At 38.4% G+C, this 13,380-nt stretch overlaps 1 long non-coding RNA gene across 1 annotated transcript in view; it reads right to left on the bottom strand.

Moving 5' to 3' along the window:
- The window catches only part of LOC310922902, a 44,347-nt gene extending 32,968 nt beyond the window's left edge, over positions 1-11,379 (bottom strand). The window contains exon 1 of the long non-coding RNA XR_014592513.1: positions 11,257-11,379. This is a non-coding gene — a long non-coding RNA (uncharacterized lncRNA). The remainder of the gene's footprint in view (positions 1-11,256) is intronic.
- Positions 11,380-13,380: the final 2,001 nt, after the last annotated feature.

Genomic DNA, 13,380 nt, shown 5'->3' with positions numbered 1-13,380 from the left:
TAAAAAACTACAACCCCTGATTTTCAGTGTTTGCTTATGTCTCTCAACCATCACAGCTATTCCACCACCCTTATAGTGTTTGAACTGTAGCTCATACCTTTCTGTTACAGAGAGCATCTAAAGCAAATAAATTAATCAAAACCAACTTTGATAACAAACTCCTTACAGTTCTCAACTTGAGAAAGACTTTTATCATCTATGAGTTGCTGTAGTCTGGAGGGGAAAAAAAAAACCCAAAACCAAACCAAACCAAAACCTCCAAACAAAAAAACTCAAGTGACCAACCAAACAAGCAATCATTATAAAATTTATTATTGACTAATGTACTCAGTGTAAATGGAGAAAAAAAAAAAAGGGTTCTTAAGTCTATCTCCATACTTGAAATTTTATTTAACATAGTTTAGTATTTTTCCATGTAGTTCCGGAGTCAAGACAAGACTCAAGATATCCATTGAGCTCACATCTACAAGTCATGCTCTGCAGCTAATGCCTAATGCAGACTCATTAGAAAGAAATTAATTCACAAGAGCTACAATTTGAAGGGTTTTAAAATCAAATCAGTCCTTCCTAAAAAGGGTTAGACTTTACCTTCCTTATGTTACTGTGGAATTACATGAAATACATTCCTATAGGTACAAATCCCTTTAGCTCCAGAATATAACTTATAAAAAAATTACTATCATCAATGTCTCATTAGAGAAATGAAATTTGTTTTTTCTTTGTTGCAAATTTATATTCTAACTGGAAGCTACAAATGGAGATCTTTTAAAATAACAATGCAAATCTCTACCTTCATTAATAGAGGACAATAATTTGGATGAAATTTATGTTCATTTAACCTGCTACTCTTTGTGCCTTTTTCTCACAGCTGACTTCATTCTGTAAAGAATATAAGAACCACAAAGAATTGGAAGGAAACTGATTTAGTCCATTCTCTTGCCCAAAGACAAGATCTAAACTGTTCACAGTCCCTGTCCTTAAATCTTCAGTGATAAAGATATTACAATCTGTCCAGGCCTTCTACTTTTAATTATCAAATTGTGAAAATACTGGCTTTGTTTTTCTTTGGTTTTTTTTCTGTTTAATGCTTAGCATGAATCTTTTTTCCTGCAAATTGAGGTCTGATTTTTCTCTCAGAACAAACACTGGTGTTTGCCTTCCCATTTTCAGATACACTTTACATGTGTGAACACAAGCCATCCTACCTTTACTTGTACAGCAAGAATTAATTTTATGTTATTTTGTTCATTCATATTTTTGTGAAGTTCATTTTTTTCAACTTGTTAGGCATATCATGTTCTCCAGCATGTTTCTTCTTACGGTATCACATTTTGCATCATGTTTTTCTCTGCTGATTCTTGAGCTGTCCAACACTTTAATGAAATACAGTCATCAAAACTGAAAAAAAACTCCACTCCTTTTTAGTCTTTTTCAGTTTCAAGCACAATGAACATACTTCATATATCTTACTGAAGATACTTTTATTTAAACCTCTAAACATTGTGCTAGATTATTGGCTTGTAGTATGCCAGTTCTGATGGATATTCAGGACAGCTACTAATACTCTCTCATCCTTCTTTGCAAATCTGTCATGTGTAATCCTACATTTTTTGTTTTATTATTCCAAGCTTCTTAACTTTGAAATATTTCTGTCTTTAATGTTGTTAATATTTTTTCTAAGGATGTGCTGGCATCCTGAGATCTTTGTTCCATTTTGATCCTTGACTATGGGATTTTTTTACTAATGGGATTTTTATTCTCATTCTAAAAATCATGAGTTCTATCATTTCATTACCACAATCATCAGTGTTGTTTTTCATTTTCAAATTCTCCCAGAACTCTGTACTGACAATTTCAACACCAGATGCATTTCACCTTGTCTTCCTTCTTAGGGCTGAAATAACAAATGTGGTCAGCACATCCCAAGACCTTGTTAATATTTTGCATTTTGCTGTACTTCTACCAAAGTTCAGCCTAGTCTGAAATTATTTCATCTGCCTCATCATCTTTGCCTGATGTTTCATCCTGACTGACCACAAAAGCACCTTTGTGATTCTTCTCTTTTATCACCACGGTGGACTTTACAGATACTGCCACTCCAAGCAAGCCTATGTGCCTCAATATATGGAATAAGATCTTACTCCTCTTCTTTGACTGTCATTCCTAATAAGGTTTCATATTCTATATTCATATTTGAATCACGAGACTTAACAACTGTTATGCCAAACAGATGATTTTTATCAGCTTAATTTGGGTTTTTTTTGTCACTTCTCAAATGGATGTATCACTAACTGGGTTCCCCAACAGTGCAGTATGACAGCATGGTTTTTAAACCTGGTGAATGCATAGCACTAAAACAAATCACCCACATTAAAAAATAATAATATTAAGGATAATAGAACTTTTCTAAAAATAGAAAGTGCAAAGTTTAGAGTAAAATTTTTTCAGCACCTCAATAATGCTGAGAAGTTGCCCAGCTGTGTTAATATCATTATCATCCTATCACCAAACGCTTATCTCAGTGTCAAAGTATATTTATATTATTAGGTTGTTATTGCCTTAGGAAAAAATATTTTTAATTGGTTTATTTATCTGTACTTTTAAGTTATACCAGAAAAAATTAATGGACTGTCTGGTATAATTATAAAGGTTTGCTTACATTTTCATTAATTTTTTCCTTAAGGTCATTTACACCTGAACAAGAAAACCTTTTAAGCCCATTGTTCTTTTTTGAGGATACATTATTGCTGTGTTAGTAAGACATGTAAATAATATAATTTAAAATGTGTATTTTCTAGAAAGTACACCTCAATTTGAATATTGTTCTTATGTGTTATGTAATTTATTGTATTTATTTTTATGTCTTGTTCAATGAATCATTTATGAACATTTTAAGAGATAAATAATATCATTTGGCAATAATACTACAGCGCATCTGTTACATGTGATGCAATAGCTACTCAGAATCAGAATAGGGAAACTTAGAAAAATTAAATGGTTCCAGAACTATGAGCAAGAATTTTCTCTGAAAACCCACATATCAAGCCACAAAATTCCCTAGCAGGATACACACTTAGATAGTGAAATAGAAAATAAAGCAGTATGATGTTATTTATTAGGCTCTTTTGTTGATCAGATAGAAAGAAATCACACTGTCCGCAGTAGCTACTAAGACACATAATTTTCAAATAAACTTTTTCCTGAGTAAAAGACATAATATATTGTTCTTCCATATTCTGGGAGCTGTTCAGCACTGCAGACATTCAGTATGCAAATTAAACTTTTTTACTCCAGCTGAGGCTGTACTTTGCCCACTGAGTGATTCATTTGTGCAAGAAAGAAAGCAGTATTTGTACCATTAACCTTTCCTGAGACTTTGTTGGGGAAGTTTTCCTCAACATTTTTATATGATTACATAAGAGTCTAGATATGAAAACCACTCTAGATAGAAACACATGTGGGTACATCCTGCCCATGGACCTTGTATCTGAAGTCTTATCCACTTAGGGCATATCACAGGCTGTAAATGATGCTTAAAGACAACTGTAAGCTGTTTTCACCCTTTTCTGTGAAGCTTTCTATTATCAGAATTAATCTGTTCTAAACTGTATTAGCAGAAACTGACACAATTTAGAAGCACACCTGAATCTTAGAAGCACTTATTTGGAAGAATTTGTGCCTTTGAAAAAATCCTATAGTGAACAGTAAAGTAACTGCTGGTGCACTAGAACAATCTGTTGAAATAACATTGGTCTACTAATGTGTATAGATTTGTTCTCCAAAATCAAAATAATAACTTGTTAAATGTATTTACTTGGATTTTTTTTTTAATATCTGTATGTCAGCCTTAAAGGCCCATGGAAGTCAGATCCCCTTGTCAGTTCAAAAACTAGTAGGAAAAAAAAATACTCTCCATTTTTAAGGAGAGATAAGGCAAAAAATAAAGAACAAACAGCATGGCAAGATACGCATTAAACTGAGTTGTTCTACTCTTCCATTATTTCCCATTCAATCCTTCTTCCCTTGGCTGTCTATTTAAAATGTAAGCAATTTAGGGTGAGGGGGTTGTTTTTTGACTCATTATCAATACAGATTGCTGGCATTCTGTACTAACAAGCAACTATTATAAACAACAACATGTATATTCGCTTTCATACAAACACCACAGATTTTTTAACAATCAAGAGTGAGGCTTAGAAAACAGAGTCTACACCTCAGAGTAGAAAACTGGAAATTAGCTGTGATTAAATAAATGAATGGGCCAGACCCCTGGAGTTAAAGCAGAGAAGCTGGCAGTACCAACAGCAGCAAGAAGCATTGAAGAGACAGAAGGGAAGCTTCTGTTAAAGCACTGCAAGGGGTTGAAAATGAGACAGGAGTGAACCACTCTAGTGTGAATACAACTCTCATTCAACAGGGCTGAAGGTTTCTAACTAGAAATCTCACATTATATAGCTTCCAGGTAGTTGAAATTGCCCAAGTCAAAATGCTGTTGGCAAGAAAATTCCAAGCTTTGCACCGATACTGTTCAACAGGTAACAGTGACTGGGTCTGAAAAAGATATACCCTTTCTCAATAGCCAGTTCAGCAATATCACAGTGACACTACAACAGTCATTTTACAGATAGATCTATCTTTATTCTAATAAATTTCTTTTTTTTTTAATGGAAAAATTTACTTTGTCAAGGCTAACGAAAGTACAAGTAAATACTATTTTGGTTTCAAACTGGAAATAAACTATATATGTGTTTATCATGAATACACAAAATAATCAGTAGATTATCAGATTCTCTTAATTGTATAAGAAAATTATTATGTGTGCAATTGCATGTTCTGAGTCTACTTAAGAGGGAAACATGATGGGGAGGTTTATTCATTTGTCCAAATAGCTAGATATAAAACAGAATAGACACTAGATGAGAAGAATTAATTCATTGTTGTATTTATGGAGTTTGTAAGAATACATTATAAAACACAATGCACATTTGCTGGTCTTAAAGATGGGGATTCAAATCACATTGAAGAAGAGTATAAACTAGATTTTAGTCCTGAGGGATAATATTGCTATTTATTATAATACATAACAACAATTCTACATATCACAATGATTACTAAATTAGATTCTAAATGCCTTTGACTGTCTTGCCCCTCAGTGAATTTCTGTATAAATTTTCCATGAAGTCATTACTTTTGTCACTTTACTTGAGTTGATATTACCTGCTTATTTCAAGACAAAACTCTAAATAATTTTTCTTTTTCTCAACTGTAAAACTCCCATACTTCCTGTATCACAATGAAACTATCATGAAATAAAATTACTATTATTAATTTTTTCCCAGTATACCTGTAACTACAGCCTAGAAAGTTGCATGTTCACTGCAAGCAAGTTAGTAAAAAATATATTGAAACACGCAAATAATGGACACACGGATAAATACTAGTTAAGAGGGAAGCATGAACTTGGCTTTCTAGAGTCCAATAATTTGTCATAAATCTCTTGGACCACTCTAGATTAGCTTTTAATTTTTCTATTACATGTAATCTTCGTGGATTCAACTCTTAATACATATATAGAATACTCTATATATTTTCTAACACTAAATATATTTTTAAATGTCAGTTAACTCCTGATACAAACAAATTTGGCAGAAGGTGACAAACATAATTAAAATATGTAAAAATCACGTATATGCTCAACACAAACAACTTTCTATGCTAAATAGATTTTTAATGTTGTTGCTTTACTATTTCTTTAACCTACTTGCTCTAAAGTTTATGTTCATTTTTCTTTCTTTGCTAAATTTATCTGTTTCATGTTTGGAAAACTGATGTCTAAGACTGTGGTTCCAAAACTCCTTTACTTCAAAAACAAAACTTTGAAACATTTTTTTTCTTGTTTTCCTGGGTATGTCTAGATGTCTTTTGAATTATTCTTTCTCAAATGCAACACTACAGTAAGTAATAAAAATAAAGATAGAAACTGGATGAGAAGCAGAAATTATTGTGACAACTAGGTAGAGCATCAGAAAAAAAAGTATTTAAAAAAATATATTCCCAGAGAAAAAAGGTGGACATGATCATTTTGTGAAAGCTTATATCCAAGCACCTGTATCGCTCAAGCTGAAAGGGAAAATTAAATTATATGTAGAAGTTCCAGCAAATACCTGCCACAACGTTAATGAAATATCCTTAAGTGATTTTTGTGCTATTTATTTTTCATCCACTAATGCAACCCTATCAGTGCTTCTAAATGTGGAAGCTACAGTATAAGGAGAACATGTCACCAGTATGTCATCTGATCCTACTCAGGACAATAGTAGCAGAGAAAAATGATCAAAGATTTCTCAAGAAAAAGAATTTTTACTACCTGTAAAGATGAGATAATAATCAATGTTGTGAAAAAAACATTTGAACATTCACAAGAGATACAGTATGACAGGATGAGTGACAACATCAAGGTGTCTGTCAAGAAAGTCAGTAGGAAGGTCTGAACTGTTATGGTTCAGCCAAGGTGTTTTGGTATCAAATATTCATAATCGTACTGACAACAAAAAGTTGTATGGGAAAATCTCGTTTCCTAAAATGTCTTACTTCCTGCCTATTTCTAACAGCAACAACTGTACCAGGATGTTTTCACAACTTACTATTGCAGGAATTAAAACTGGATGCTGACAAGGACAGTCACAAAGGCCAATTTTAAATTGTTTAGTGCAGTGAGTGAAGTTATTTTTTGATTTGCTGAACTATTGTAAGCAATTTTCTTAGCCTCTCACTAATGATTAACAAACAAAGGCTTTCCTAATTAACTTTATTATTCAATGTTCCTATTTTCCATTTGCTATACTTTCATGGTTGCAGTCTATATCTCAGATAACCCACACCTTTTTAGAAGAACCAGGCCTGGGGAGTAAGCACTGAGATAACATACAGAGGATCAGAGAAAGGAGCATGGAAAGCACTAGGGAGCAAGAACTGTGGAGGATTTCTTTTGCAGCCAGTCTACACTTATAAAATTACTCATTTGAGGAGGATTTTTACCTGTTTATTTGAAAAAACTCAGTTCCACAGGTGAGAAGGAATGGTGATACTTTTAATTGCTATCAGTTATGTTTCATGTGCATCATTATTTTCCCACAGCCCTCACCATCCAGTTGCTTAAAGTTTATATATTTTTGATACAACTACCTACCTGTTTCTAAATATATTCACAGCTTCTAGTTTTGCTGCTGTCTTTACAAGTGAAAAACAGTTCCACAGATATCCCTCTGATAAAACTAAGATCTTCCACAGAATCATTTATGCCATATGGATCGATAGATTGCTATGTGCTGAATTAAACCCTTCTCTTTGAGTTAGACAAAAGACTGTCTAACTCATGCCATTTAGAACGTGAAATTTCTGAAACAGATGTTTCTCCAAAGTGTCCTAATAAGTTTGCACAATCATTGAGTGACTCGAATACTTCCTCTCTCTTTGTAAAGTTATACTTTCTTCAAAATCTTACCAGAGTCTTCACTTTTTACAAAAAAAGGAAGAAGCTTGTTTGAAAGTACTTCCACGAGATAATTCACGGGTGGGAACGTGAACCCGCCGGAGGTGAACCTGCTGCTCTAAAAACAGGGAAGCCAGAGCTGCTCCTCTACCACCATCTAGTGGGGAAGAGCCCTGCTGCCCGGGACACGGCCGAGCTCCATGAGCGTGAGAGCAGCTTCCCGACTGAACTTCGACTGATGGATTGCACACTACCTGCTTTATCTAAGTCTTCATGCCCAGAGATCAACTACCTTCCAGATAAGAGGCTGGAATTTACATCAGAGTACTTTCAAAACAACCACCTAGGATCTCTTTTAACCTTTCACTTCCTTGGACCAAAACATTCAGTATACGTTTTTGAATGTCATAAATGTCATGTTTGGTGGTGAAAAACTAGAAACTGTTCCCTAACTGTCATCTGGAGTAAAGATTCATTACAAATAATGGGGTTCTTGCAAATTAATGAGCCACCAAAACAGCATAATTATTTTAGGGAAATAAAATAACTGGGCACAATTTGCTCAACTCTTGAAACAAGGACAAGAAGGCACTATTGGAAAAAACATATCTATGGGGTAAGCATTCAAAGAACAGAGAAAGATTTCCAACGCTTATTATCCTCTCTTGTAACATTAAAGCAGTAAATCTAATGCAATAGTAAGGGAAATAGTAAAGGAAAAAAATAATTCCAAGACAAATTTTACAGCCAGTGGGGCTAATATTTAAAAGCTATATTGGTATTTTCAGTGACATTAGAGGGACATGGTAACTATTCTCAGAAATTTTGGGCAGCTGAGGTATCATAGTGTATGTACTTCAAATAGACTTCAGCTATTAAAGAGTGTCATTTTTATCTTCACAAATCAATGTAGCATTCAAGGGCTTTTTTTTCTGTGTATTTTCATACCTAAATACATTCACAGAATCACAGAATGGGTCAGGTTGGAAGGGCCCACAGAGGGTCACCTAGTCCAACGTCCCTGCTCAAGCAGGGCACAGGAGTGTCTCCAGCTTGGATATCTCAGGTGAGGGAGATTCCGCAATCTCTCTGGGCAACCTGTTCCTGTGCTTGGTCACTGCACAGTAAAGAAGTTCTTCCTCATGTTCAAGTAGAACTTCCACATGCAAAGACCCCAAAACAAGCAAACAACAAAATCCAAAGAATTGTAGCCATCTTGCAAGACTGCAGTGTTTGAGTAAAAAGCACATTTCTACTAGAGAGGTGTCAGGAGATCAACAGAATCAAACTCCACTTCAAAAATTCCCAGTGCTCACAACACTTTCTCCTATGAAAAGGAGGGCTCTACATTTGATTGAAGACAAGCAAACAACAAAATTCACTAGGTGAGTATAATACCCTACTTTATACTGTAAGAACTCATCCAACTCTAAGCAAAAGCAGACATTACTCATTTCCACTGTTTTAAACAAAATCTTGCATTTTATTTTTGTTATTTTGCAAAATGAGTTTTCCTTCTCCTTTCACTTTTGAAGACCATGTTTGCAGTTGTACACCATGTGTTCTTTCTAGATTAGATAGCCAGGCCTGATATTGAAACATAAACTGAAAGTGCAAAACACTTTTCAGACAAGAAGTTATGCAGTTGCAATAAATTTGAATATTCTAATATCTAGTATGTTAAAGGAAAATATGATATCAATATACATGATTTGTCTGACACCAGCACAAGTAACTTATTTTGCTTGGTCTTAAACAGACAAGGAACTAAAAGTTGTAGATCCTTTCATAACACTTGGCAGGCTTCTAGAAAAACATCCGCTGCACTTGGGCAACTTGCAAAAGTTTTTCTGCCAGAAGTCTTTCCACATATTCCTTGCTACCAGCAATGGCCTAACAATTAATAACTTGGATTAACTTTAATAAGCTGGAGTAAAATTACCAATTTCCTCCTGCATTTAGTTTGAGCTAAATTCCTTCCCTTCTTCCTAAAAAAAAGGTAAATAGCTCTTGCCATGCAGCTCAATATGGTTCATGTCATTAACCTGTCAGAATCAGGGAATAAAAGAGAAAGAAAGGAAAAAGCATGGTTCTGAGAAGGAATATTGACCTGAAAATTTTGTCAAAGATGGAAGATACTGAAAGGAAAACATTTAATTGCAGGCATTAACAACAGTGTAAACACAATAGGGATCCAGTACTGGGACCTTAGGAGATAATGTGAAGAGAAATGGAGTTTCTAGTATTTCATATGGCAATAGACTGAAGAGACTAAGAATTGAGAACAAAATAATAGGGTTTTTGACATGCCTTTATTTTGTTTAACAAAAACTTTTCCAAGGATTGAATTGCCACTTGAAATTAAGGAGAAGCAGGAACAGAGAAATAATGAATAGTAAAAAAAAAAAAAGACAAAAAATGGAAATTTCAGCTAAATCGCCCTTTGCATTACATTATTTTAAAAAGTAAGTACAAAATTAACAATTTCTTTACTCTCCACAGCTTTTTGTATGTCAAAACCAGGTACCATTTTGACATTTAAGTGTTTAAATTGGGAAAGGCAGGTTGGGGCCTCAGCTCTCATGGTCAGGACACCTCCATTTCTCCAGTTACTGCTGAAGAGTTCCTGAGAGGAGAGATGTGTGCTAATGGCTTTACCAGCAATTCTATGGGTGAAGGAACGAGTGTTAAGGTCTTTGAAATCTGGGTCTCAATATATCTAGTGACTTCAAGACACAGGTTTGTTACAGAGCCCGGACAGCTCGGCTCCTGAAAAGGCAAGAGTCTGCACCAGCACCAGCTTCTGAACTTTGTGGTAAATGGCAGGTTCCAGCAGGGATGTGTGTCAGGCGGTGTGGGAAGGCTCTACCTTCCCAGCACTCAGCCGGTGGGGAGAGGAAAAGGGCACTGTGTGCCAGGAGCTCGGGAGAAAAGGAGGTTTTGCCCTCCGAACCCTCGAGAGGAGGACTGTCCCGGCGGGCTCTCCCATCTTGCCAATAAAGCTGCAGGACTCCTCTGTCTCCTTTCCACAGCGCGATTCCCCGTACCGGCCCGAGCCCCCTGAGGAGAGCACTGACACTGCCCGGGCCCCCTGAGGAGAGCACTGCCCGAGCCCCCCTGAGGAGAGCACTGACACTGCCCGAGCCCCCTGAGGAGAGCACTGACACTGCCCGGGCCCCCCTGAGGAGAGCACTGACACTGCCCGAGCCCCCCTGAGGAGAGCACTGACACTGCCCGAGCCCCCCTGAGGAGAGCACTGACACTGCCCGAGCCCCCCTGAGGAGAGCACTGACACTGCCCGAGCCCCCCTGAGGAGAGCACTGACACTGCCCGAGCCCCCCTGAGGAGAGCACTGACACTGCCCGGGCCCCCTGAGGAGAGCACTGACACTGCCCGGGCCCCCTGAGGAGAGCACTGACACTGCCCGAGCCCCCCTGAGGAGAGCACTGACACTGCCCGAGCCCCCCTGAGGAGAGCACTGACACTGCCCGGGCCCCCTGAGGAGAGCACTGACACTGCCCGAGCCCCCCTGAGGAGAGCACTGACACTGCCCGAGCCCCCCTGAGGAGAGCACTGACACTGCCCGGGCCCCCTGAGGAGAGCACTGACTCCTGCTCTGTCTGCAGGAGGGGACACCGCTCACCTGGGACAGGCGGGGCCGTCTCTACAGGTGTGCCAAATTCCCCACGGAGAATCGTAAAAACAAGCAAAGCAGCACACAAACATACAAAAAAGAAATCACTCCTCTCCACACACTCGTTTACCCGATCAGTATTTAAACACTGTCACACGTTTCCACACCAGTACGAAGAAGACATGTTGGATGACTTTATCGGACGGCATTTAAGGCCGTTTTTCGCGTGGGTGGTCGGTGCCCTCGCCTCGCACCGCCTGTATGAAGGGCGTTCACTGCCCTGCCCTGCCCCGCCCGCGGGCTCCAGCGCAGCATTCCCGAGCCGGGATCCCGCCCCCCTCCGCCAGGCGGATCCTTCGGGACCGGCACGAAAGGGTTAAACGCGGAGCGCCGGCGCCTGGAACGCGACGGACTGTTCCATCACCTCCAGAGGGGGGACCCACTTACACACTGCTAAATATTCCCTACCAGATAATGTTAAGACTCGAAAAGGAAAGCTATAAGCAGTCGTTATAAAGCATGAGAAGCAGGTCTGTGAGTTAAAACAGGTGAAGCTGAGCTAAAATCCTGAGGGCACCTCTGTTTTTCTCCTGCGTGGGCAAGTTGCGCTCAGCCCGGTCTGAGGGAGGAGGCGAGGCGGCACCCCGGTAGTGTGTTTGGGGCTCGCAGGGCGCTTTAGGAGTTTTAGATACACTCTAATATATTCTCCTTTCAGCACCTCTAGAGTTTCCTCTTCACTGTCTGCTTGTAACAGGCCTCGTTTGCCTCAGCCGGGAGTAGAGGAGAGGAGGAAGGGCGGGTGGGGGAGCGGTGACGGCAGGACGGGTCTGAGGCGACAAAGGCGCGGGAAGCGGCCAGGGCAGCCCGAGGTGCTGCTCGGGCAGGGGTCAGTGGCTTTCTTTAGTTCTAACAATGATAGAATAGGTCGCGCCGAGCCCAGTGGAAGAGGTGTGATAAACAGGTTTGGGAGTCCCGAGCACAGAGGCGAGTAGCTCGGCCGGATTTGGCAGGCGGCGCTGGGGCAGCCGGGGCTGAGATCCGCCCCGGGCGCTTCGGGAACGGGCGGAAGGCGTCCTCAGACATCTGCTCACAACAGCCTTCTGGAGTGTCTTAGACACATTGTCTGTGTTCTTTAGGATCGATTTAATATGTCACTGCAGAGGAAAAAAAAAACCAAAAAAACCAAACCACGCTTTTTTTTTTTTTTTTTTTTTTTTTTTTTTTTTTTTTTTTTGCTATTGGTAAGAATTAAGAAAGTGAGGAACTCGTTTCGTTTCTTAGATCTGCGCCTCGGCAGAAGGAAACTGCTTGAAGACAGTGCTTCAAGTCTTAAGAAGGAGCTGGTTTAAGAGCAGCTATTTGTGATGGAGAGCTTTCCATCATACTAAAAATATTTCTGTGGAATCATAAGCATGGGCAGTGCTTCCCAGGCAACTGTAAAATGCCAAGCCCACTTCCTTTGAGAAACTCAAGAGAAACTTAACAGCAGATCAAAACCACACAGTATTAACAAATTTTGAGCTTACAATGAGGGAATAGGAGGGATATTGTTTTCAAGAACCCAAATTAATTTTTGTAACATATTCTGTGTTATTTAGAAGAAGATTTCCTGTCTGCCTGATTATTCTTCAGTACCAGCAGAGCAGTATTATTTCATTAATACTGTGGTAGCATAGTATAGAAGGAGAATCCACATATTTCAGAGACATGTATCACAGATTGAACTACATTATAACCTGGGTCCCTCTGGGGTGCAACAGTGAAACAGTACGAGGAAGTCTGTTTTAATAATTATTCCTGCAATGGCTTTTTTTTTTTTTTTTTTTTTTTTTTTTTTTTTTTTTTTTTTTTTGTGTGTGTGTGTGTGTGTGTGTGTGTGTGTGTGTGTGTTTGTGTGTGTGTTTTGGTTTTTTCTTTGGTTTGGTTTAGTTTGGTTGTTTGTTTGTGGCTAAATAAGGATCTCAGTGCACTAGACTAGCAGTCCAGAACCTTTCCTGAGCTCTACATTACCGAAAAGAATGTTTAATTAAAAAGTAGCAATGTGGTTTTGCAATCAAAGGGAAGTGTGTATGCTGGAGAAAACCTATTGGATTAATAGTACTGTAAAATTTTGCTTGGTACATGGAGAGTTCTAAGAGCTTATCCTTTAAATTTCTGCAGATGGACACCTCCACCCCCCCACCATTCCTATGGGCAATAATTAAATATTCTACAGCTAAACATATAGTTGTATTCCTATAGCCAGGTTATTACA

Source organism: Zosterops lateralis (genome assembly GCF_965231275.1).
Source record: "Zosterops lateralis genome assembly, chromosome: Z".
Lineage (NCBI taxonomy): Eukaryota > Metazoa > Chordata > Aves > Passeriformes > Zosteropidae > Zosterops > Zosterops lateralis.
Note: the sequence above shows the minus strand (reverse complement) of the source record. Positions and strands in the feature narration are given on the sequence as shown.